Consider the following 27,620-nt stretch of genomic DNA (forward strand, 5'->3'; position numbering starts at 1 on the left):
GCATGGCCCCAACCATCTTGGTAAGGAAGGGGATATTCTGCCTGGTGTTGGACCCTAGAAGAACTGAAGCCAAGTCTTCATTCCCCTTCCCACCACGATGGCTGGTGTGAGAAGTAGCTGAAAAGGAGCTGGATAGCCGTCAGTGGAGATGCACAAGCTTCTATCAGAGTAGCTGAAATATTGCACTCATGATTACTTTACTTCTAGAAACAAGCCTTAGAGGTGGGAGCGACTTTACAACAACCAGTATAGAAATTATTTCTGGTACAGCCTCATTCAGCCTCTTTTTGAGTACTTCCAGCTGTCCTTCTCACTTCCTCGGTTTGGAGAGTCTCTTATAGTTCATGCTCAAATAAATGGCAAGAAAAAAAAAAAGGAAGCAATTGTCAAACAAATATACTGTTTGGACCTTGTTTGGATACAGATTGGAACAAACCAATTGTAAACATTTTTTATATGACCGGGGGAAATTATAGATCCAATATGTAAACATTATTTTATTGTTAAATAGTGTTATGATACAGGATTATATTTTAAAAAGCCATCTGGGGTGGATATTCTGAGGAATCAATATTTATGGGTACAAAAATATAATGTCTGAGATTTTCTTTAAAATACATACATATAACAAGGTGTGAGAAAGGACTATTACTTTTTCCGCATTTTGTTGATGTTTGAAATTTTCCAGATGTTAAGAAAAAGTGACTTCATAAGACAGAGGGAGAGAAACAGAATGTGTGTATGTATGTGTCTGAATACATATTAATGAAGACCATTTGTACACAGATGAATCTCACTTATGCAGATGGATCCAAAGTGTTTCTAATGTGTGCTGTTTGGGGTGCCTGTCAAACTTTTAAAGGTAGCTCTCGAAAATACATACAACTACTGTTTATATGTCCTGGAATTCAAAATCATTTTTTAACTTCACTTCTGTCTGTATTTTATCACATTTCAACAAAGTATGTGATTTTATTTTATAATCAGGATACATAAAAACAAACGTATAAAAGAAGGCATGAATAGTTCTTTTGTTCAACCTAATACTGAAACTTCTGGCCACAGCAATCCGACAAGAAATAAAAGGCATCCAAGCTGGTGGGGAAGTAAACTGTCACTATTTGTAGATGATATGACAAATTATTACAGAAAGTCCTAGAGATTCCACCAAAAAACTATTGAATTTAATACATTTCAGTAAAGCTCCAGAATGCAAAATTAATATACAGAGATGTATTTCATTTCTATATAGTAATAAAGTATGAGAAAGAGAAATTAAGAAAACAATGTCATTTACAATAGTACCAAGAATAAAATACCTAGAAATAAATTTAACCAAGGAGATAAAAGGTCTGTATACTGAAAACTTTAAGACACTGATAAAAATAAACTGCAGACACAAGCAAATGGAAAGATATTCCACACTTACCGATTCAAAGATTAAGTCTCCATACTACCCAAAGCAATCTATAGAGTCAACACAAATCCAATCAAAATATCAATAGTATTTTTCACAAGACTGCAATAAATAATCCTAAAAGTTGTATGAAACCACAGAAGCTGAATCAAAACACCTAAATAGGCAAATCAACCTTGAGGAAGAAAAACAAAGCTGCAGGTATCACAATTCCTGATTTCAAGGTACACTACAAAGCTGTAGTAATCAAAACAGTATTGTACCAACACAAAAACTGGCCTATAGATCAATGGAACACAATAGACAGCCTAGAAATAAACTTATGCTTATATGATTAATCTATGACAAAGGAGGCAAGAATGTATAATGGAAAATGTCTCTTCGATAAATGGTGCTGGAAAAACTGGACAGCTACATGCAGAATAATGAAGATGAACTAATTTCTTACACCACCCACAAAAAATAAATTCAAAAGGATTTAAAGACCTAAATATGACACCTGAAGCCATCAAATTCTTTAAGGAAAACACAAGCATTCATCTCTTTGACATTACCCATGGCAACTTCTTACTAGACAGGTCTCCTCAGAAAAAGGAAACAGAAACAAAAATAAATTAATAGGACTACATCAAACTAAAAAGTTTTTGCACAGTGAAATAAACCATCAACAAAACAAAGGCAACCTACTGAATCAGAGAAGATACTTGCTAATGTTATATCCAATAAAAGATTAATATCCAAAATATATAAGAAACACCTACAACAGAACATAAGAAATAATAATAATCTGATTTAAAAATGAGCATAGGACCTGAAGAGACATGTTTCCAAAGAAGAGAAACAAATGGCCAACAGACATTAAAAGATGCTCAACATCACTAATTAAAAGGGAAATGCAAATCAAAACCACAATGAGATCACCTTAGTCATGACAAAATGGCTAGTATCAGAAAGACAACGAATAACAATATGTTGGTGAGGATGTGGAGATAAGGATACCCTCAGACCTTTTGGTGGGAATGCAAATTGGTGCAGCCACCTTGGAAACAGTATGGAGGATTCTCAAAAACTTAACATTTGAAAAAAACACATGATCCAGGGGCACCTGGGTGGCTCAGCTGGTTAAGCATCCAACTTCAGCTCAGCTCATGATCCCACGGTCTGTGGGTTTGAACCCTGTGTTGGGCTCCGTGCTGGCAGCTCGGGGCCTGGAGCTCACTTTGGATTCTGTGTCTCCCTCTCTCTCTGCTCCTCCCCCTGTCGCACTCTGTCTCTCTCTCAAAAAGAAACAGTAAAAAAAATAAAAATTAAAAAAATAAAAATTAAAAAGTCAAAAATTAAAAAGAAAAAGAAAAATCATATGATCCAGTAATTCCACTGCTGCATATTTATCCCCCAAAAATGAAAACTCTATTTTGAAGCTATATACAGCCCTGTGTTTCCTGCAGCACGATTTACAATAGCCAGGATGTGAAAGCAACTTGTGTCCAGTGGTGGAGGAATGGAGATGTGGTGTGTGTGTGTGTGTGTGTGTGTGTGTGTGTATCAGAATATTATTCAGTGATAAAAACAAATGAGATGTTGCCATTTGCAACAACATGGACAGACCTAAAGAGTATTATGCTAAGTGAAATAAATCAGACAGAGAAAGAGAAATACCATGTGATTTCACTTGCATGTGGAATGCAGAAAACAAACAATACTAGAAACAGGCCCACAATGCAGAGAACAACACATTAAAATATTTAAATAATGTAACTTCTAATTTTCCCATCTTTGCCTTTTGGCCACAGAACATTCATTTTAAAATAAACTTCAAAAGTTCACTGCCAATTATTTTTCAATGAGAAAAACTGTACTGGAAGCCTCACTTACAATGGAGTCGTCAACAGGCCAACAGAGAGAGCTCTCATGCCCTACCACTATTAGTCAATCACACACCCAAAAGGAAAATATGGACCTTGCATGTGGATACTACTTCACTATTCCAGCAGGAAGAAGGATGCTATTCTTCCTTCCTCCCTTGGCAACAGCCCAGCCCAATGAAAGACGGTCACAACTCAGCCAATGAAAAGCCACTATATTGCAAACCCGTAGTTGGCTTCACTGGACTTTCAGTGTATCACAGCCTTCCCTACTTCCTCCTTGCCTCTATAAAGGAACATTCCTCTTCTTTGCTCTGCAGACTTGGGTATGGCCTTACCTTGGCTTGATTGGCAAATTCCAATTCTCTGCTATTCCTGAATAAAACCCATTTTTGCTAGCAAAATAACCAGTGGTCTTATTTTTTTCAGGTTAATGGTAGAGGCAGAGATCAGCAAAGAACTCCCAACTATACCTTCCACACAGTCTTATATCCTACCTAATTACTGACATTTTCTAGTGATACTGTATTAATGCCTACTGGTATTCCAGTTTAGATGCAGGGGCAATGTATGCCACGGCAGCAACACTACTTATTTTATCTATCATAGAAAAATGCAAAAAAATACTGCCTGTATATAAATCAAAAAAGAACTAAATTTTCCAAACTAACATTCAGAAGGAATTTCCTTGGAAACATTACTTATAGGCATGTAAAGAAGAAGCATGAGTCTTGGCCTCCAGTATTCTTCTAGAGTTCTGCTTTAACTTCACTTATACAATTCTCATTCAGTTTCCCTTTCTCTTCAGTGTCCGGCCAGAGTGAAGACCTTAACACTTGCAGAGAATTGGTTTTTCTAAAGTGGAAGGCTAAATACATGTCCTTCTCCCTCATAACCACGTTCTTACAGCCACTCTTTTTGACTATTTTGTTACTCTTAACTTTTTTGTCAGTAAATGAGTGAATATTTTCATTTGCTCTTAGTTTTCAGTATATTTTACTTTTCTTCTTTTTCCTCTTAAAGAAATTGACTTTATCTTGCCAAAGAGCTATATCCCTGACACCTAGCACAACATTGCGTACATATCAGGGGTTTTATAAAGTCTGCATGACTACAGAAATGCAGTCTTACTCTTATCCACTCACTACGTTAAAACAGCAAATGGAGTACTCCAAGTTCAAAATACTCAGGAATCACTTTGCTAACATCTTACTCCAGGAGGCATTATTATATTCCTTAAGGCATGGAGATCCTTACTTACTAATTTGCTGGGCAATTTAAGCTACTGATGATCTGAGCCTAAGACATAAAACACTCAAATCAACCAGGAGTGTTAGACAGTAGAACAGGTAATGATTTTTTTTAATAAATGAAGACTGCTATCCTGTTTATGGACAAATAAGCTACCAATTCATACTAAGAGGACTACAAGATGTTTCTCCCATGAGCTGTTGCATTTTTTAATCTCTAGCTTCTCTATACTATTGAGGAGGCTGATGGAAGGGCAGTGAGATGAGGGTGTAATCTTTAATTATTGAAAACTCTACGTGACTACAATGAACCAAGTTGATAATGCAGAGCTCAATGGTAACATGTACCAACTATGAAACCAAACTTACCCAATGTTTTCATCATTTAAATACTGCTTTTGAGTGTAGAGTACTATCTTTTTTTAATTTATTTTAGAGAGCACAAGTGGGGGAGGGTCAGAGGGAGAGGCAGAGAGAGGGAGAAGGTGGGGGAGGGAGGGGGAGGGAGGAGGACAGAGAGGGAGAGAGAGGGAGAGAGAAGGAGAGAAACTCCCAAGCAGAATCTACGCTCAGCACAGAGCCCTCCACAGGGCTTGATCCCACAATCTTGGGATAATGACCTCAGCCAAAATCCCGAGTCAGATGCTTAACCAACTGAGCCACCTAGGTGCCATCCAGGTCACTCCAGTGACCTTTATTTTTCTACTTCTTTAAAAGTAGGCCACCGTAATTACTATTTTGGAGAAAATATCTTTTCATATTTATTTCAGTTATCGTGTTGGCATTTTTTTACATGGTAAAGAAAAAGTCATTCTGGGGCAAAAGAGAATTGCAAAACTTAGTATTATTTTATTTCAGTAGTGACTCAGGAAAAAGTCATGATACTTATTTCCTTTTTACTTTATTACTTTCCTCTTAGAATACTCAGAACCACAGAGCTGTGAGTACTTCTATATTAAAGTAAAATAAAACATCTGATAATGAATGAAATGTGTAAAATGGTAACAAGTCTTCCACATATTCTTAACACATTCTATTGTCCCTCAGGGATGAGGCATGACTTAAAAAGTAGACCTTCTGAGGAGACAAGTGAAAAACCTAAAGACCTCTCAGGAACAAAACTCCAAGAAATATGATAAATGTTTCCACATAATTTCCATTTTCAAATGACACTATTTTTAATTTACATATTCCAGTCACTAACATGTCACAGATCAGAACCCTATGAGACAGTTAACATATAACAGGGTATGAATTTAAGTTGTAGTAGAAGTAAAACAAATTCTAACACCAAGATCCTTTGATACCATAGAGGGGAGGTCCAAATTCCTACAGTTATTAAGGAAAGTTGGTCTTATAATTGATCATTTAGTTAACTGTGTTATGGCTTCTGCCCTGATGTTTTCTTTTGGGAGATTCACAAGAGTACAGTATCCTTTCTTGCATATAATTTCATAAACATAGTACTTTCACAAGTGAGGATGGCTGACCTTTTGAATTCTCTAAATTCTCCAACATTCTGCGAACTGGTACTTCTAGACATATGATGAATGTCAGGTGAAAAATTTTCCTTGAGAGGGAAAACTGTACAAATAATAATTGATTGCTTACATCACAAACACAATTCTAATTCCTTACCCAGATTTATAGTTAGATACAGCTTAGAATCTGTACTCTTTGTAAATTTTTCCCAAATAAATTTAGCAGTTGAATTTTATTCCTAAAATTGTGATTGAGTTTTTAGTTAAGTGAAAAACATTTCTAAGCAATTTATCTTTTTTTCCTTCCTGCTTTGACTTGGGACAGACTTTTCAAGGGTAATGTACATAGCCAATTCTAACCACGGTTTTAAATGTCAGATGTAAATTTCCAGTCAATAAATAAATAAATATATATCCATATGTACATATATATATGTACATACATATATATTAATGGAATTCACAATAGTAACTCTACCACTGACTTTTTATCTAAGTTTTCCATCACTTTGATATTTTTCTTGCTGGATCATTCACATACTTTGCATTAACATGTGCTAAAATAAAACCGTAAACTATCTTTCAAATACTATGTAAGAATAAAATAACTCAAAAGTGCTCTAATGGAGTATGTTATATAATCATTTTAAAAGACTTCCCCTAATTTAGGTATGTGTCATGATTAGCAAGAAAGAGAACATTTTATTGCCTTTAACTTGAGCCAAGTGTTCAACTTACATTCGCAAAACAAATATCCTTCTTACTTCCAACTTTTGATTTTATTTTCTTGATGACAGTGAGATTTAAGAGTTAGAAAATGAGTTTGGATGAAAGTAACTCATAATTAAGGGATGTCTGAGCAACTCTAAAGGCAGTACATGTTGATAACTTGCTCTTTTTAAGAAGATGAAACCTACAGAGTGTCCTGAAAGGAAAGGGGCCAACCAGGCAAAGTTTTTCACTAGACACACAATTTGTTTCTTGTCCCACTAGAGTTCTCAAAAACTATATACAACAGTATTAAAGTCATGTCTTTATAACCAGCCCATAAAACATTTATTTCCTTTTGTGTTTATTTCACCTCTGGTTTCTTTTCCTTTTTGTGTTACAGAAGGATGCCCTCAGGTACTTATTCCATTAACTAATTGTCAACTGCCATAAGTTCAAATGTGAAAACAGTAACGTGTTTGAAAAACAGGCTTCACTATATACACTCTATTTAAAAGCAAATTCCCTATTCCTAAGATATTAGAAATTTTCTATCTGTGCAAAACTGGAGGACACACACTTAGAAATAAGAGAAGCATTTGGGCAAATCAGGCTTATGAAAAATATCAAATATCAACCAACTGTGCCAGTATGAACTGCGTTGAAGTCAGGCTTGGTTTTACAAGAAAGCTTTCAATTGTCAAAGTTTTAATTCTCAAAATTTTGCTGACAATTCAAAAGGGAACTCATATTATAAATGTTGTGTTAAAAAACAAAGGATTCAAAGGTTGCAATAGTGCTAATGAACAGTTTAATTTAGAAGAATACTGTGGGAGGGCAGGCACGAAGGGAGGGAAGTATGGGAGGAGGAAGAGGGCTGAGGGCAACCTAGGTCACAGCCTATTTTCAACATGCACCTTCTCCTACTCAAGGGCAATAAAGGAAAAAAATGTGTTCTCAGAATAATAGTTTCTCCCCTAGACTTTAATACTTTATATGTAACGTTAAAGAGTCAAAAAATACAGAGAAATACATGAGAATATTAAAATATGTGGGGAATTTATTTCAATTCAGTTGGTATTCAGAATTTTTAAAAGAGGTCAATGCAAAAATTGCTGACAAGGTCATAATTAAGGTTATCAAATTAAGCTCCTTATTTAGGTAAGGCAGAGTTAGACAAGCACACAAAAATGAAACCCACACTAGAGTGACTAGATGTTTTCAAGCAAGAGTATTTGTGGTTCCCATGATGATTGACATTGCCTCTAAAATCATTTACTTTAAAAAAACATTTGAACTGTATTTTACTATAGTTGAGTTAGTTATCAAAAGTTCAAACTACACTTTGATTTTCATCACATAATTATTAACTTCAACTACAATTGCACATATTAAAGTCCAATAATGTATACATCAAAACTTGTGCCATATATAATTACCATGTTCTACAACTTGTGGAATCAGGTTGATACAAGTACCAAAAAAAAAAAAAAAAGCTATGTGCAATCAAATTTCTCTTATAATTTTTTGTTTATTTTGCGGGAGTGTAGCAGGATTCTTGCTCAGTCGTGACACCAAGGCTCCTCTTTCCAGGAAGCAACTTTATTCCTGCCAGCACCACTCAGTTGGGTTCATACCAGAAGAACTGAGCCCCGAATGCCACATGGTGCAGTTTGTGGTGTTTTTTTTTTCCACTTCGTCTCCCATATATGGTAACATACCAACATGTAGTCTGATTAGTGGTCTCACGTTACAAGGTCATGAGGGATGTTGTCATCTACACGTATAAACAGGTTGCCTTAAGGTTTTTTTTTCCCCTTCCTTAGGGAAGGGTCTCTACCACAAGAGACAGCACAAGTGAGGAAGGGGCAGAGAGAGACAAAAACACAGTGAGAGAATTCCAAGCAGGCTCTGTACCACCAGTGCAGACCCCGATGCGGGGCTCAAACTCACAAACCCACAAGATCATGACCTGACCCAAAGTCAGACACCCCACTGAATGAGCTACCCAGCCACCCCAAATTTCTCTTACAATTTAAATACAAACATTATCCTCAGTCTAAAATTATGCGCCAGAAAAAAAAAAAATTTCATGCAAGTGGTAACTCTAACATTTATCTAAACAGAATTCACATTTTAGTTTTTTAATAACTGTTTCTTAAAATAAAAAGCATTTGGAATGCTTGAAAAATAGGAATGTATATAAGCCGTCATCTTCATAAGCCTTCAAAACTCTAGTCACATTTATTCAGTGATTTTATGATAAATTTATACAAATGTAACTATATTCTTTAAGACCCTACTTATTATAAATCTTAGTTAATTTGGTGAAAATTCTGTATTGAAAATGTTAGGACTTCAATGTTTTTAAATATCACAAACTTCCATCTGTATACAATATCAAAAAATAGAACCAAGAATTTATTAATCCTTAAATTTATACATAAAGTAATACTTCTGCTTTATCAAAAATGCAGAAGAAGTGACTCAATAGGAGGGATATATTTAAGGATTTAAATTTAAGGAGAATAAATTTGAAAAAAAAAAATTGAAGTCATAGCTCCCCAACTTCTTTCCTTCCTTTCTACAATAATTTATAGGAAACTTTATTACATACAACACTGTATTTGATTAGATTTAGGTATCAACTTCTGTTCCAGCTTTGTCCATAAACTGCTGTGAGATCTTGGAAAAATCACTTCACTTTTCTGTGTAATTAAGTGATTGAATTTGAGGATTAGTATAAATTTATTTTTATCTTCTCAATGACTTAACAATAGATACTTTAGGGAAAGTGGCTTAGAGAAACAAAAGACAATTCATTTGTTAAGCATATTTTTATCAGTAAGTCAGCAATCAAATAGGTAACTGGTTAAAATTGGGTTAGCTTACATGATGATTAAGAGTTATGACCACCTGAGTGTTTGGGATCAGCTAATTGATTCATCGGTAACCTAGAAATGCTATTTCAAATGATCACAGGATCTGCATTTAATTTCACCTTGATTACAGAATCCTCTCCCAACCTACATTCAACAACATTCAACAGGACTATTTAATTCCAAATTTACTAAAAATCAAGCCAGAAACTTTATTTTTACTTTTAAATAATATGGGTTTAGTGTTGGGGTGTCTGGGTGTCTCAGTTGGTTAAGTGTGCGACACAGGATTTTAGCTCAGGTCATTGTCTCACAATTTCGTGGGTTCAAACCCCTATGTCTGGCTCTGTGCTGGTGGCATGGAACCTGCTTGGAATCCCTCTCCCTCTCTTTGTGTCCCTCCCCCAACTCTTTTTTCTTTTTTTAAATATGGTTTTAATATTTACTGAGAGGAAGGCTTCTTTTAATTGCTTGGTTACATATGTATTTGTACTATTTTTACAGCAATACGGAAACAAATGCTAAATGACAGTTATTTACATTTAGCTGTTAGTTTAAACTAGATTTTTTGTTAACTTTAAAATCTATCCCCCAATTTTTTTGGTAACAGTTAATTAGCAGAAACATGGTATTATATTCATTACAAAAACTTTTACCCTGATTTAGGAATGTCAAGGTTTTAGCCTGGTTCTGAGGGGAGAATAAAACATTTGAGAAGTTTTCTTCCCCTGGAAGAAATGTGAATTACTCTGGGTCATAATGACAGTATAGAGAATTTTCTTTTGTACTGTTTAGGAAAGAACACATAACTGGAATGAACATATTTAATTAGTGAGTTGGCACTCTCAAAGAGGGAGGCTTATGAAAAACAACGTTGTAAACATCAGCAGTAATGGAACTATATTAAAATTTAATGAACTTCAATTCATGGCAAAGGAAAACTGTTATCTGATATATGTTTCTGAAAATTCTTTATCTCCCATTATTTACTGTGTATGAATCTATATGACAAATTAAGGCATCCTTCACAAGTACTTGAAGAGGGAAAAGAAGAGGAAACTTTATAGTTCTCTGGTATGCACAGGAGACATAAATTACAAGATTTTAAAATTTACTGGTGAAAAGATCAGCAGAGAGGGGCTGTCCATAGATATTTCTTCGAGAAAGGCAAATTTACTTTGGCAAGCCTATGTTCTCTGTCAAGCACTCTATTAGATTCATTCACACTTAGTAACTCATTTTCCCTTCACTATAACCCTGCCAGAAATATTTTTGCAGACAAATTGAAACCTCCAGAAACAGTTTACACCAGTCTTTTTTTATCTGTATGGTTGCTAAGCTTTCATATCATGATAACCTAAGAAACAGAAATGAGTTTGAGAGATTAAGGTGACAAGCTTTCAGTAAGAAAGGGGAAAAAAAAAAAAAGAAAAGATTTCCAGTTTTTCACTCTCTGTAATTTGCTTGCTTGAAACCTTCCCTTTTGGTCTCTTCCAGTCATAGAGCTCTCCCTTTCTCTAGGGTTCCTTCTTTCTTCCTATTGTAAGGCAACCATTTTCGAGCTGTATTCTGTATCAAGTTCCAAACATCAAGTAAGTTGGGCTCAGGAAAAATGATGCATAAAGATGACTGCTAGACCCATCTCTAGCATGGCTGAAACACTCCTCAGTTTTTTTTACACTAAGCTATATACTGTTAGTATGACATAGGTGGTCTGTTCAAGATCTCAGATTTCCTGAAAACTCCAATATCCACATGCTGAAAAGTTCCCCAAATCTAAAATATAAATAGGTTTGTTACTCATATATAGTAAATTAAGTTACATCTATAAATGAAATCAACTGGAGAGAGAGTTTCAAGTACTGACTTGGCTAAACATTAGAATAACTTCATGAATTCTAAAAAAGCAATACACTAAAATCCAGCCGTGCTAATTAAATCACAGTCTCTGAGGGAGATGTGTGGCTATCAGCAAGTTTTCTTAAATTCCTAGGGAGACGCTAATGCTCAACCAAGTTTGAGAGCTACTGATATTCAATCAGAAGAGATTATCTATCCTTTAGGAATTCCAACATTTAAAAACTGTACTGAAGATGATTAACAGGTAAAGTATGGAAATCAAGGGGTAAGATGGTTTAAATACGTAGGAATTAGGAAACAGAGACTCAAAGTATAACCAATTTTCTTGAGTTTACAGTGTTGGTTGTTTAAAAATATATGCAGAGTTTTTAAAGAGAAGACAGATTTTTAACATATATAAATGCTGATGGGAAAGATCGAGGAGAAAGGGAGAGACGGGTTATGGAAGAAATGGGAAAATCCATCCCTAAAGTCTGAGACTAAATGAAGAGTCAAGATCCCTAGAAGAAAAAATGTACACTGTAAAAAAGAATGTCTCCCTTCCTGTAACGTAAGAAAAATAGAAAATATGAGTCTAAAAGTGCATGCACAAAATTTAGAGAAGGTGAGAGCAATCCAAGAAGATAACTTCTCTGTTTCCTCTACATTTGGATCTAATACTACCTGGGGGGGACAAAAGTGAACCTGCCTTACAAGTAATAAATATCCTCTAGGTTACTAACAGACTTAATTCCTGAAACAATTCAGTGAGATAGTTACTCTCATCCTTAGTTACAAATCAAGACAACAGAGGCAGAGAGAGGTTAGGTAACTTGCCCCAAATCACAGGGGCAAAATGGTATGTAAATGGGACTCTGGGGCATGAGCCTCCACATTACCACATTGTCTGTCACCTAAGGTTCCCCGCCACTGAAGAGACTAGTGTGAGGCCCTCTCTTGTGTTATCAGACAAGCCTCCCTCTGATTCTGCTCTTTAATTTATTCACCTTAAGAAAGTTACTTAACCTTTTTCACACTCGATTCTATTACTAGCAAAATGGAAATAATAGAACCTTCCTCAGAGAACTGTTGGCAAGAGAAATTGAATTCCATTTCATCATATAGATATTTCTGTAATTCCAACTTGGCAAGGTACAGTTCTAAGTACTGAGGGCTACAGCGTCAGTGGAAAAGACCAATTTTCTTCACAGAGTTTCTGTCTTAATAGAAGAGAAGCAGCAGCAACAAATGAACAAATTCCATGGACTGGAAAAGATTTGTCTGAATCCCCAAAACTTACAACTTTAGAGAAACATTAACCTCCGATCTCCTTCATTCTCAAGTTGTGTTTCTACTTTGCCGAGTTAGCCCTTTGGGGAAACATACTCCTTTATGATCAAAACCACAGAGAGGAAGCATTTGTGGTATTGAAAAAGAGGCACCCTCTCAGGAGACAAAATCGACAGTTCATATTTCAAGGTTTTTGGGAAAAGGTGATTAACAATAGCTAAAAGAAACTTGAGTTATCTACATTAATTTCCCAACAAGTAGACTCTAAAAATCATTAGTGGACATAAGAAATAGTATTCATAAATATAAAGGAGGCTATCAAAATCTCACATTTGTGTGGGGTACCTAGGTGGCTCAGTCTGTTGAGTGCCTGACTTCAGCTCAGGTCATGATCTCCTGGCTCATGAGTTCGACCCTCAGGTCGGGCTCTGGGCTGATAGCTCAGAGCCTGGAGCCTGCTTTCAATTCTGTGTCTCCCTCTCTCTCTCCCTCTGCCCCTCCACTGCTCACGCTTTGTCTCTGTCTCAAAAATAAATGAAACATTAAAAAAAAAAATTTTTTAATCTCAAACTTGTGTGAATCTTTTAACATGACCTCAAATACATAAAGCAAAAATTCATATAAATTAAAAGAAGAAACACACGTATCATCACTACAAAAGACTTCAACATAGTGTTAGCAATTCATCAAGAAGCTGTTAAGGACATGGAAAATGAGTAAAAATATTGATTACATAAACAGAATTGTATTTCACATATTTAGCATACCACACTTAACAATGAAGATTTATATTTAAGTACAAATTAAATATTTACTAACATTGGCAATATGTCATAATGTAGGAATCAACAAACTTCAAAGAATTTAAGTTATTTAAAGTATGCTGACTAACCATAGTGAAAGTTAGGAATTACTTCAAACCAGAACAAGAACATGCAAGTGCACAAAAGAAACTTCCTAATTTCCTGGAAATTAAATATTTCTCTAAAAGATGCAAGAAACAAAGAAAAATTGAAACAAATTATAAAACTTTGAATTAAAACATTTCAACATTTGTGAGGAAAGAACATTTGTGAGATATAGCTAAAAAGCAAGATTTAGAGACCTGTTTGTAGCTTTATTTTTGAGACTTAGAGTAATAATTTGTTGTGCTATTTTGTAATACTTTAATCCGAAAGTCAATTCACTTATTTTATTTAAACAATTTACTGGGGCAGCTGGGTGGCTCAGCTGATTAAGCGTGCAACTTCAGCTCAGGTCATGATCTCATGGTTCATGGGTTTGAGCCCCGCATCAGGCTCTGGGCAGACTGCTCAGAGCCTGGAGCCTGCTTCTGATTTTGCATCTCCCTCTCTCTCTCTGGCTCCCCATCCCCGGCCTGTGTGTATGTGTGCGCACTCTCTCTCTCTCTCAAAAAATTAACAAACATTAAAAACAAATTTAAACAATTTAAATTAAAAATAAAGATTTCACCCATTTCTCCCACCCTAAAACCCCTGACTCCGGCAACCACTACTCTGTTCCACCTATTAGGTTTTTTTGTTTACTTGTTTGTTTTCAGACTCTGCATTAAGAGACATCATACGTGGGCGCCTGGGTGGCTCAGCTGGAGGAGCATCTGGCCCTTGATTTTGGCTCAAGTCAAAATCTCATGGTTCGTGGAATCGAACCCTGAATCAGGCTCTAGGGTGACAGTGTGAAGCCTGCTTCGGGTTCTCTATCTCCCTCTCTCTCAGTCCCTCTTTCACTTTCTCTCTCTCTCTCTCCCAAAATAAACAAACATTAAAAAAAAAATCATACAGCATTTGTCTTTCTCTGATTTACTTCATTTAGCATAATGCCCTTGAAGTTCATCCATTTTCACTCACGAAGAAAATAAGAGAGGATCCAAAAAATAAAAACAGAAATTAAAGAGATTTACATGTAATACCACAGAAATACTAAGGATCATAAAAGCCTACTACAAATAATTATACACTAAATTAGACAACTCAGGAGAAATGGACACATTCCTAGACACACACAACCTACCAAGACTGAATCATGATGAAGTAGAAAAATTTAACAGACATATTACTAGTAAAGAGATTGAATCAGCATTCAAAAATTTCCCAGCAAATTAAATTCCAGGACCAGAAGCCTTCATTGGTGAATTGTACCAAATATTTAAAAAAGAATAAATGCAAATCCTTCTCAAACTCTTCTGAAAACACAGAGAGGAGGGAACTCATCCAAACTCATTTGAACAGACTGATTACTAGTAAGGAGATTAAACAGTATTCAAAAACCTCCCAACAAATTACAGTCCAAGACCAGAAAGCCTCACTTGTGATTCTACATAACATTTAAAGAAGAATAAATACCAATCCTTCTCAAACTCTTCCAAAAATACAGAAGAGGAGGGAACTCATCCAAATTCATTTTATGAGGCCAGTGATTATGATACCAAAATCAGACAAGGATATGACAAGAAATGAAAATTATAGGCTGGCATTCCTTAAAAACAGATATGCAAAAATCCTTAACAAAATATTAGCAAAATGAATTCAACTATTTAAATAATCATATATCCTGACCAAGTAAGATTTATTCCAGAGATGCAGGGATGATTCACCATCTGCAAATCAGTTAATGTGATACACCACATTAACAAAATGTAGGATAAAAATTGCATGGTCATCTCTTTTTTTTCCAGATAGAACCATGGAGGATGGTAGAAGAAAAAGAAGGTTCCTGCTATGCCAGAAACCCTTAAGAAAAAGGGAAGGGATTTCACAGAGTTGAAGATCAAGTGTCTGAGAAGGAAGTATGCCCAAAAGATGCTTCAAAAGGAAATGAAGAAGCTCATCTGTGAAAAAGCTAAGCGTCACCACAAGGAACATAGGCAAATGTACACAATTGAGATTCAACTGGCTAGGATGGCAAGAAAAGCTGGCAACCTCTGTGTACTTGGGGAACCCAAATTGGCATTTGTCATCAGGACCTTACAGCTATTGATAGTGTTGAGTCCAAAGGCTCAAAAGGTGTTGCAGCTTCTTCACCTTCACCAGATTTTCAATGGCACCTGTGTTAAGTTCAAAGAGCCTTCAGTTAACATGCTAAGGATTATGGAACCATATAGAGCACTGGGGTACCCAAACATGTAGTGAGTGAATGAATTGATTTACAAGTGTGGTTATGGCAAAATCAACAAGAAGCCAATTTCCCTGACAAATAACACATTGATTGCATGATCTCTTGGTAAAAACGGCATCATCTGCACAGAGGACCTGATTCATAAGATCTATACTGTTAAAAAAACATATCAAAAAAGCAAACAACTTCTTACGGTCCTTCAAGTTATCTTCTCCTTGTGGGGGAATAAAGAAAAAGACCACTCATTTTGTAGTAGGTAAAGATGCTGGCACGGGGAAGATCAGACCAGTAAGATTATTAGGATGAACTGAGGTATCTGCTATGATTATTTTTATAATCTGGTCAGCTAATCAACAACTACTTTCAAATTGAAAAAAAAAAAAAAAAAGACCTATAGATCATCTCAATAAAAAAAGAACATGACAAAATTCAACATCTATTTATGATAAAAATTCTCAACCAAATGGGTATAAAGAGAGAACTTATATCAACATAATAAACACCATATATGACGAGTCCACAGCTTACATCATATTCCGAAGTGAAAAGCTGAGAAAGCTTTTCCTCTAAGATCAGGAACATTTTTGCAACTTTAAATGCCCATATAGGAAAACAGAAAGCTTAAGAATAAATTATGTATGCTTTTCTTTCAAGAGGTTGGAAAGAGAAAAGTGAATCGAATCTAAAAATATAAAAGAAAAATAATAAATCAATAAAATATAATTCAAACATTCAAAAATAGAAACCCTAAACTTTTTTTTAAAATTGCTTGTTATTTTTGTGAGAGAGACAGACAGACAGAGAGCAAGCAGGGAATGGGCAAGCAGAGAGAGGTAGACACAGAATCCGAAGCAGGCTCCAGGCTCTGAGCACCCAAGACACAGCGCGACGTGGGGTTCAAACTCACTGACCGCAAAATCATGATCTGAGTTGTGTTAGGCCACCCAACCGACTGAGCCATCCAGGAGCCACTAAACCCTAAACCTTTGAAAATACTAATAAAATTAACCCCTAGCAAGACAAAGTAAGGAAAAAAGTATTAGAATGAATAAAACAACAAAATCAGAGGTGACAAAAGGTAATATACTAATATTTACATTGTTTCTAGCTGCATCAAAGAAGATGAGTGATTATAAACAACTTTTTAGTTGTAAATTAGAGTATTTGAATGAATTGCAAAAATTCATCAAATAAAACTACAGGAAGATGAAAACACATAGAGAGCCTGAATTACTCGGTATCAAGTAAAGAAATTAAATCCGCTATTAAAAACATTCTTACAAAAATGACCCCAGGTCTAGATGACTTCATCAGTGAATTCTCTGAAATATTAAAGATATAGATAATACTAGTGTTACACAAGACTCTGTGTAATAACAGAAAAAGAAAATTCCCCAATCTATTTTAAGAAATTAGAATAATATTGATACCAAAACATGATAAATGCATTGTAAGAAAGGAAAAGTACTACAGAATCTTTCTCAAGAATATAGAGACAAAAATCCTAAATAAAATATAAACAAGTCCTATTTGGCAATAATGAAAAAGAAAAAAACAAGACAGTAGACCATTGGGACTTACTCCATGAATGAAACCTGGTTTAGTAATCAAATCACTAGGACTGATCACATCAACAGAAAAATAAGGAATAAGTCAAGTGTTTTCACAAACACAGTAGAAGAATTTCATAAAAGTCACCACTCATTTATGTTTTTTTTCCTAGAAACTCTCTTGCCAAACTAGAAATAAAAGGGAATTTACCTCATAAACAATATCAACAAATTCTTCCAAGACTGGCAAAGTAATAAAAATTGAGGCATAACCGATTACATACTGCATGATTTCGTTTGCGTAAGTATAAAAGCAGGTAAAAATATGTGGTTTGAAGTCAAGAGATTACTATTCCAAAATGAGGACTTCCAACTTGTTGATAATATTGGGGTTATTGAATAGACAGATTTCTGTTTATAAAACTTAAGCTGTACACTTATGATACACACTTTCCTGTATGCATATTATACTTCAACCATCAGGAGATAAGAATGAGACAATGATGCTCATCATCATCACTTCTCTTCAGTATTTACTGGAAATCCCAGCCCATGTAGTAAGGAAGAAGAAAAAAAAAAAGCATAAGAATTGGAAAAGAATAAAAATATTAAAAAGTGACATGTGTGCACTTAGAATATGTAAGACAATGTTTAGAATAAATTTAGAACTAGTACACAAATTAAGCAACTTCACTCGATACAAGACCAACGAACTAAATTTTATGTCTCTTAGCCACAACAGAAATTTAGATTTAAAAATGAAATAACTAGGGCACCTGGATGGCTCAGTTGGTTAAGCATGTGACTTGGGGCTAAGTCATGAGCTCACTGTTCCCAAGGTCAAGCCCTGCAAGGGGCTCTGTGCTGAGAGCTCAGAACCTGGAGCCTGCTTCATATTCTGTGTCTCCTTTTCTCTCTGCCCCTCCCCCACTCACACTAGGTCTCTCTCTTTCAAAACTAAACTCTAAAAAAATAAAAATAAAAAAATAAAAATGAAATAGTTTATAATAGCATTCAAAGTCAAATATTTTTTTAATCTTCATTTTTGAGTGAGAGAGAGAGAATGTGAGTTGGGTAGGTGCAGAGAGAAAGTGAAGTACAGGGTCCGAAGCAGACTCCAGGCTCTGAGTTGTCAGCACAGAGCCTGATGTGAGGCTCAAAACAACGGGCAGCAAGATCATGCATGAACTGAGCCAAAGTCAGATGCTTAACCAACTGAGCCATGAAGGTACCCCTCAAAGTCAATATTTAGAAGTAAATCTAGAAAACGTGTGAAAACTACACTAATAATTAAATAGCATTATTGAGAAATATTAAACAAGAGCTAAATAAATGAAGAAATATATTATGTTTTTGGTTACACGACTCAATAATGTATGACCACCAATTCTCTCAAAATTTATCTATAGACTTAATAAAACCCTGTCTCTACACTAGTTTCCAACGATCTTCATCTCTTGATATTCATACACCTTTGTAATGGTCTCCCACATTACACCTGGGTTGGTTTGTGTGCTCAACAGAATGCCATAGAGGTGACTAGGTCACTTCAAAGATTACCTTATCAAAGACTCTACAGCTTCTATCTTGGTCACTTTTTCTTTAATTTTTTCTCTTGGATCACTTGCTTTGAGGACAACAATCAACCACACCTTGAGATCACTCAAGCACCCCTATAGAGAGGCCCAGCTAACAGTGATCCTTAGCAAAAGTGGAGTAAAAGTGTTAAATCTGGAGATGATTCATCTTTCGGCAATAAATCGGTAGTATAAATCCCCATCTAAATGTCAGAAGTTTTAGTGGAAATCAGACGATCCTAATATAGAAATGTCAAGGGCCAAGAATAACCAAAGAAATCTTCAAAAAGAACAAATCTTGAGTACTAACATTACCAAACGTCAAGACTCATTATAAAACTGTATGAAGACAATGTGGGATAGGCACAAGGACAGATTTTTCCAACTGAAGAGAATGGACAGTGCACTAATTTGTCTATACATTCTGTCACCTAATTTATGACAAAACAAAAAACAAAAAACAAAAAAACAAAAAAACTCTGCAGTGCAGTGGCAAAAAGTGGTCTTGTCTAAAAGTGGTATTAGATAAATTAGCTGTTTTTACGAAATAATTGTACCTAGATTAATATACCATTCACAGAAGAAAGAGGAAGGGAGGAAGGGAGGGAGGGAGGGAGGGAGGGAGGGAGGGAGGGAGGGAGGAAGGAAGGAAGGAAGGAAGGAAGGAAGGAAGGAAGGAAGGGCGGGCGGAAGGGCGGGCCAGGTCAACTGCTAATCTAAATGTAAAAGTCAAAACAAATATTTTAGAATAAAGAATGAAACATCCTTATGAACATAGAGTTAGTAAATATTTTTTAAACAAGAGACAAAAAAAGCTGTTTATAGACTGAAAATTAATTGGACCACATTAATGTGATCTTAAGATCAAGTATTCAAGTATTTTGCTCATTAAAAGACAACAAAAATAAAAATATATACTGTAGTGATTGACATTTGCATGACACATACCCAAAGGACTTAAATGCATCTTATATAAGTATCTCCTACGTGTCAACCCAACTAAAAACTTGTGCCAAAGACTTGATACTTCACAGAAGGGAATATCCTAGTGGTCAGAATGCAGGTGAAAAGGGACACAATATTTTTTTTTCAAAAGGGAATAAAAACCACAATTCATTTATCATTCTACTTCTATTAGAAGGGCTAAAACCAATTTTAAAAAGTTAATACCCAGTGTTGGAAAGGATGTGGAGTAATGGAGAGGTCAAAAATTCCTACTGAGTGTGTGAATTCATGCAGTCATTTTGGAAAATTCTGGGGTCAGCTGCAAAAGCGTACTCGAGCCAGCCATTCTCTCAGTAGAAAGGCATGCATGTAGTTCCATACAGTAAGGAGAGCTAACATTCCACATCTAGGAAAAGATATGGATGACGCTCACTAACACGATATTGATGAACAGAGCTAGACACAAAGAGGTGCGTGCAGTCTAAGTCCACTCACACACAAAAAATTTTAAATGTTAATCTAATCTATGTGAGAAGTGAGAAGAATGGTTACTCTTGCATGACAGGGCGGGGGGCAGGGAGGGCTTTAGCTGAAGTTTAACTGAAAATGTTCATTTTATGAAAATTAATTGAGCTAAATGCTTATGATATATGCAGTTTTCTGTATGTATATTATACCTCAAGAGCAGTGTGTGAAAGAAAATACAACGTTAGAAACTATCAAATAGATTATGATTTTCATTCAATGAAAATCCACATAAATTCCTTCAGTTTCACTCAAAACTGAAAAAAAAAGAAAAAATGCATTGGTACTTGTAACTGAAAATATGGACTCATACCTTGTATTATTACCCTCAATGTTTTTACCTTATTTTTAGAGCCCTGCATTGAGTTGCATGCTGACAGCAAGGAGCCTGCTTGGAATTCTCTATCCCTCTCTCTCTCTGCCCCTCCCCTACTTGCTCTCTTTCTCAAAATAAATAAACTTAAAAAAAAAAAAAGATAAATGATTGGTTCCAAAAAAAGCTTGTATTGAGTCTGCTTAACAAAAACATAGTTAGTGTGAAATAAAATTATGTCTCTCCTTGTAAATTTTCAACAGTTCTTTACTACCTAAAGTTTTTTTTTTTAACATTTAAAAAATAGTTCACAAATGACCTTCATCTGTGTTTGTGGTATTAATTCCCTCTACTCTTTATTTCATTCATTTGTACATTAAGTAACTAGTGACTGAGGACTATGTCCTAGACACTATCTTAGAAGTTATCTCCATAGAGACTAAATAAGCAAGTCCCTTCATCCAGTGAAATTGCAATACATAGAAATGATTTATAATAAGGAAAAACTATGCATATGGGGTCAACACTCTTCATCCCCACGCCAACCACTCACCCACAGCTAAGGGAAGAAATTCACAAAATGTTGTTGTTGCCCTCCACCCCATTATATGCAGCTGAAACTAAGACATATTGTAAAATGAATTCTATTCTAATGATTCTGGTGGCAGGTACTGAGTCAAAAGCTATTGTTAGCTATCTTTATTCTTACTCTAAATACACTCCAAAGTGTGATGTAATGTTAAAAAAAAAAAAAAAGTGTGCTACCTAATACAAGCAAAAAAATTGAGAAATTACCCAATGGATTATGGTCTTCATTCATTGGAAATGCACATCAATCCTAATACAAAAAAAAGTTATTTTGGACCTCAAGTTATCCAAGAGGTATCCCTTAAGACTAAGCTTCAGGACATGTCAACTTATCTTGTACCATATTATTTTGAAGTAGTTCCTCCTGGACTGTCATCCTGGGCTGCTAAAACAAAATAGTGTAGTCGGGGCAGCTTAAACAACAGATATTTATTTTCTCACAGTTCCAGAGGCTAGAAGTCTAATATTAGGGTGCAAGTATGGTCAGGTTCTCACGATAGCTCTCTTCCTGGCCTGCAAATGGCCACCTTCTCTGTGGGTCATGAAAGGTAAAGATTTTCCTTTCTTTCTCTCTCTTCTTCTTCTAAGGCCTCTAGTCTTATAGGTTTAAGATCCTACCATCATGACCTCATTTAACTAATTCCTAAAAACCGTATCTCCAAGTACAGTGTTATTAACATCAGTCACATTCTGAGTTAGAACTTCAGCGTATGAATTTTTGAGAAGACACAATTCTGTCCCAAAGCAATTATACGTTAAGTTTACAGTCTAGAAATAAAGCCAAGGTGATAAATGATGGCAGCAGTCTAACTATATTCAGGTTTTAAGAAGCTAATGAACCCAACTGTTAGTTACCTTTGACAACTACTTAGAAATAAACTATCCTTTATAAAGAGAATATTTTATTAGATAACCTCTGGAGACAGGGCCAATTGATCTTGGCTTTAGTTTTTTTGGTTTTGTTTTTTAACGTTTATTCATTATTGACAGAAATAGACAGAGCACAAGTGTGGGAGGGGCAGAGAGAGAGGGAAACACAGAATCTGAAGCAGGCTCCAGGAGCTGAACTGTCAGCACAGAGCCTGATGCACGGCTTGAACTCACAGACCTCGAGGTCAGACACTTACCTGACTGAGCTACCCAGGTGCCCCTTGGCTTTAGTTTTGATCAAAACATCCCGGAGCTTGGTTAAAATTTAGATAGTGTCCTTTGAGACTGGAGTCCTCTAACATCCTTTTTTTTTTTCCTTTACAGAACTGAAGTTTTCTTACTTTGGAACACTAAACTAAGTCTTCTTAATTTAGAAAACCTGCTTTTGCAAATTTGTTCTCTGCCCCTTTGAGGTATAAATCTTCCAGTCTCCTGTCAGTTTTATAAGCCAGGAATGTCTTGTCAAAGACCTAGAAGCCAATCCCTTTGAGAGAGAATCATCCAGAAAGGCAGTGTACCAGTTGGTGGGTAGAGCTTAATTTCCATAATCAACTGGCAAACACAGTTAAGCCTAATAACCCTAACAAACCTGCTACTAATGCATCCTCCATTAGTTTTTCACTAGCTCACCCCAGTGCTTAAAATCTCTCCAGCTTTTTGAGTAGACTCCAGTTCAATCTCTCTCCCCTACTGCAATTTCAATTTCTCCCCTACTCTATTTCCATAATCTTGAATAAAGTTTTGCTTGCCTGTTTAACTGATCCAGTCCAGTTTTTCTTTGAGACTTCTAAATAAAGAATAATCTGTAAGATAATAATAATAACCTGTAATAAATAAATACACCATACTAAATCCTATATTCTTACCTTGCTGAGGAGTACATTTTACAGCTGTCAGAAGTATAAAAACCTCTAACTTATTTTTAGCCAAAAGGAAAATGAAGCAAGAATGAGAACAAGACAGATGAGAGAAAGGATGCCACTGAGCTTCAGTTTTCTCCTTTGCTTTGAGAAGGAAGAGCTAATTAACCAATTATGCTAGAATGGCTAAGGAGATAACTTTACTCTGAGATCAGAAGAGCCAAGAGACTAGAACTGTTTTTTTCTTTTTTTCTTTTTAAAGTTTATTTATTTTGAGGGGTGAGCACATAGGCGTGAGCAGGGGAGGGGCAGAGAAAAGAAGAGAGAGAGAATCACAAGTAGGCTCTGCACTGTCAGCACTGACTCCCACGTGGGACTCAATCTCACAAACCATGAGATGATGACCTAAGCTGAAATCAAGAGTCAGATGCTTTTATCACTAAGCCACTCAGGTGCTCCGTAAGACATGGTTCTTTATACGGTCTATTAACTATAACCTAACTATACCTATTGTTCTAAATTTAATATTAGATTTTTAAAAGTAGAATTATTTGAAAAAGGAAAATAAGTCTTATTAGCTTTTCTACTGAGGATATTTATTAATTAAAAAAAAAACTAAAAATGTCATGCTCTTAGTTTTTGTGTTTTTTATCAAAGGTTTTTAAGTTGTTTGATTACTATTATTTATTTCAAAGGACTTTGCTGACTGAAAATATTGCTTTTTTTCTCCTGCTCTAAATATTGTCCCAACACCAGAAACATACATTTACTTCTCCAAAAGGGGAAAAAATGACAGTAACGAAACAGAGATAGACTTAAAATAATAACATATTGCTTTAATCTTATTGTCTCATTATTCACCGTCATATAACAACAGACAAAAAAGCTTCAAGTTAAATCTAAGAAATACAACAAACCAGTAACTTATAATTCTCTTAAGGGATAGCAATAGCTGAGAAGCTTTTTATATTTTAAACAAAAATATAAATCTAACAAGAGAATGATTTACAAAATGTTTCTGCAAAGTGTTATTCAGTAAATTGTTCTGCACAATCTCACATTTGTCATAAGACATGGCTATTTCCTTAACCATGTTTAAATGCTGTCTTGACAAACAATCTTCCTTTCCAAACTGCCTTTTTTTATCAGGCTTCATTTTGGCGGTGAGGTATTTCTCATTTGCTCTTTCATAAAAAAGCTGTATTCTAGCTCTTTTCATTGATCTATAGGCATCTTAGGTCAAATAAATTATTTCGCCTGCTGTGCTTTTAGTTTTTAAATTGTCATTTGGCATAGTTTTCCAGTTAAATTATTAAAAATTACATGCCCCCAAAGTCCCTCAATGTGAGTCCACATAATCAATGCATATTTACAGAAAACACTCATTAACTCCAGATTTATGTTTTCGTATAGATTTTTTTAAGTCCTTCAACTGCCTGACAAGAAGACCAACCATAATTTTTCTAATATTTATTTCCATTTTGCTTTGCAGAAGGAAGGTACCCAGGTGTATGTTAGAGTGAATTCACTTTGTTACATCTTATTTCCCAAATAATTTCTCAGCAACACTGAGACTATTCATTCAGTGGTTTTCTGTATAGGGATTCTGCAGTTAAATTATTTTTAGATGAAATCATAAGCACAAGTTGCTAATGGAAATTATTCAGAAATGCAAAAAATACTATCATTTGATTAGAAAATTTCCTGAAAAGTATTTCAGCATTGAAGTTAGTGGTTGGCAATGTTAAAGATATATACTCTAAAGTGCTCAAAAATGATTATGAACCTACCTAGAGAAAGGTTTGCTATCGGGACACATCAGTACTCTCATCCCCACAATAGTAGGTAGGGACATAGGAAAGTCACATTTAAGAGGGTAAAAGAAGTCTCTTTATTACTTATATTTAATAAAGCCATCATCTATAACCCAGTTGTATATTACTGCCTTTTTATAAGTTGTCCTCAGTTATAGAAAATGGTGCTCATGGAGTAAAAAGTTTAAACTGAACTCCTTAATAGGAGACAAAAATGTTAATAGAATTCATTTACTTGGACAGGATTTTTTCAGACTCAGTATGACTCCAAAACAGGTTATTTTGTAATCTAAACTGAATTCCTTTGTCATATCTTAAAGAAGAACCCTAAAGGGGATTTTCAAATTGTTGTCAACTATAAAATTATCTATAGTACCACGTATTTAGACATCACAGGACAAGGCTTAGTCTACATAACCTGAAGAATACTGTTGCATTATGCCTTAGGTTTCATTCTCTTTCACATAAATGTGAAATAGAAAATATACCATTAGTCATTGACCTCAGAAATGGAACACTGTCCCAACAAGAAAGGCAAGGTCCATTGAAAAATGACCCTTTTAGAACGGACAAGCACAACTGGTAATTTTGGAGATAATTCAAAGTTAAATTTGTAACATACCCAGTTAGAGTAAGCTCAGTAAGTCAGAAGACACTAGAGAATACTGGATAGAAGAGATATATATTAGTAAACTGAGTATCAAGTGAATTTCACAGATAACTTCAATTCCCACAATAAACACAATTCCTTGTGAAGCCCAATTTATTCCCCGTGGGGCTCAAAGTTCACAGGAGGCTTATTCTCTCTTGCTAGTCAATGATGTAGCTGGCAACAAGACAACACTGCCTACCACATTAACTATATCACGACCTATTCTTACTCTCATTCACAATGTTCCTTTTTTCCTCGAAAGTGCCAAGCTCTTTACCACATCCTTGTCTTGGCACATATCAATCCCTCTGCCTCGTATAGTGGGTTAAACTGCACAGAGGTACCTACGAATTTCAATGGAGTTCATCCCGGGTTCAGGCTGTGCCCAAATCCAGTGACAGTTTCCTTACAGGACAAAGGCAAAGGGAGACTGGTAACACAGACACACTCAAGGGCAGAAGATCCAGGAAGACAAAGGCAGAAAGTGCAGTAATGCAATTATGATCCAAGGAATGTCAATGATTACTGGCTGCCAGCAGAATCTAGGAGAGTCATAGATCCTTCCTCCCTCAGAGCATCCCAAAGAAACAGCCCTGCTGACATCTTGAATTTTGACTTCTGGCCTCCATAAGAGAGGGAATGTCTGTTGTTTTATGCCACTAAGTTTGTGGTTGTTACAGCAGCTGGTAGAAACCAAAGCACAGGACGCCATCTCCCTCTTCTTGGATGGCCTTTGCTTCAGGCCTCCTCCTAAAGGGGCTTTCCTTGATGGTACAACTAAAGTACATCTCTAAACCTACTAATCTCTATCACTGAATCCTGTACATTTTTATAGCACTCATCAAAAGTTATAATTACATATTTAAGTATTTATCTATTTATTGCCTGACGTCTCCACTAAGCTCTAAGCTCTATAAAGGCCCGTTTTGTGTGGTTGATTAAACACCATGTGTCCAGCAAATTATACATGCTTAGCACACAGTTAGGTTCAAAAGTTGTTAATCCAGAAATGTATTATAAATGAATAATCTACCAACGTCATTGGCAACCAGTTTCTAAACATAAAATTAAGGGGTGCCTGCGTGGCTCAGTCAGTTGAGCGTCCGACTTCAGCTCAGGTCATGATGTCATGGTTCATGGGTTGGAGCCCTGCATCGGGCTCTGTGCGGACAGCTCAGAGCCTGGAGCCTGCTTCAGATTTTGTGTCTCCCCCTCTTCTCTCTCTGCCCCTCCCCACTCACACACTCTCTCTCAAAAATAAATACATATTAAGAATAAACATTAAATTAAAAGGCACATGAAACATTCCTGAGCACAGAATTTACTAAAGAATGAAAGACAAGAGAAATGGATTACATTGTCTACCACACAGTACAAAAATTCAAGTCTTAGACATTTCCGTTTTCAAAATTCCTTTTGGTAATGCCACAATTATTGGTTTCTCTTGACCTTCCCCCAGGCAGTGCTCAAAGTCATGTTTTCTCCTGGAATGTGCTGCTTCTGGTCCCTTCTCCATTATCTCATCTCCCCTCCCTTTTGGAAATAAAAAAGAAATTGTATTTTATGCAGATGGGTTTTATTTTCTGATCATAACCCTCAACATAAGCTCCCAGTGTGTCACCTCCTAAACTATTTTCCCGTGTTGTTAAACATTTACAGAATGCTTACACATCAATGACTGTTCTGTTAAGGAAAAAATAAATGTTCACAATTTAGAAAGACAAAGGGAAGGCAGAAAATCTTTTGAATTTTACATTGGAGCATTGCTTAACCAGCCCATCTAAGGACTGTTTAATTACCTCAGAGACTGTATCCTTGATTGACTTAGAATATATTTTTAATTAAAAGGCCAAAGAAGGCAAATTTACATGTTAACTTGTAGATTTTTGTCTGATACAGATGTAAATGATACCTGCCTGGTAGAAAAGGTAATCCAGCAAGTTTATAGGTCATTGCCCTAGAGAACATTAACCCATTAGGTATCTAACCTAGCCTTCTGGCT

General features: G+C 35.6%; 1 pseudogene; it reads left to right on the plus strand.

Annotated features, from left to right (window-relative positions):
- The first annotated feature begins 15,452 nt into the window (after positions 1-15,452).
- LOC124525064 (60S ribosomal protein L7-like) lies at positions 15,453-16,175 on the plus strand (annotated as a pseudogene).
- Positions 16,176-27,620: the final 11,445 nt, after the last annotated feature.

Source organism: Lynx rufus, unplaced genomic scaffold, assembly GCF_022079265.1.
Source record: "Lynx rufus isolate CCGP_SWC_20201006 ecotype Redwood Valley unplaced genomic scaffold, mLynRuf1.p SCAF_4, whole genome shotgun sequence".
Taxonomy (NCBI): domain Eukaryota; kingdom Metazoa; phylum Chordata; class Mammalia; order Carnivora; family Felidae; genus Lynx; species Lynx rufus.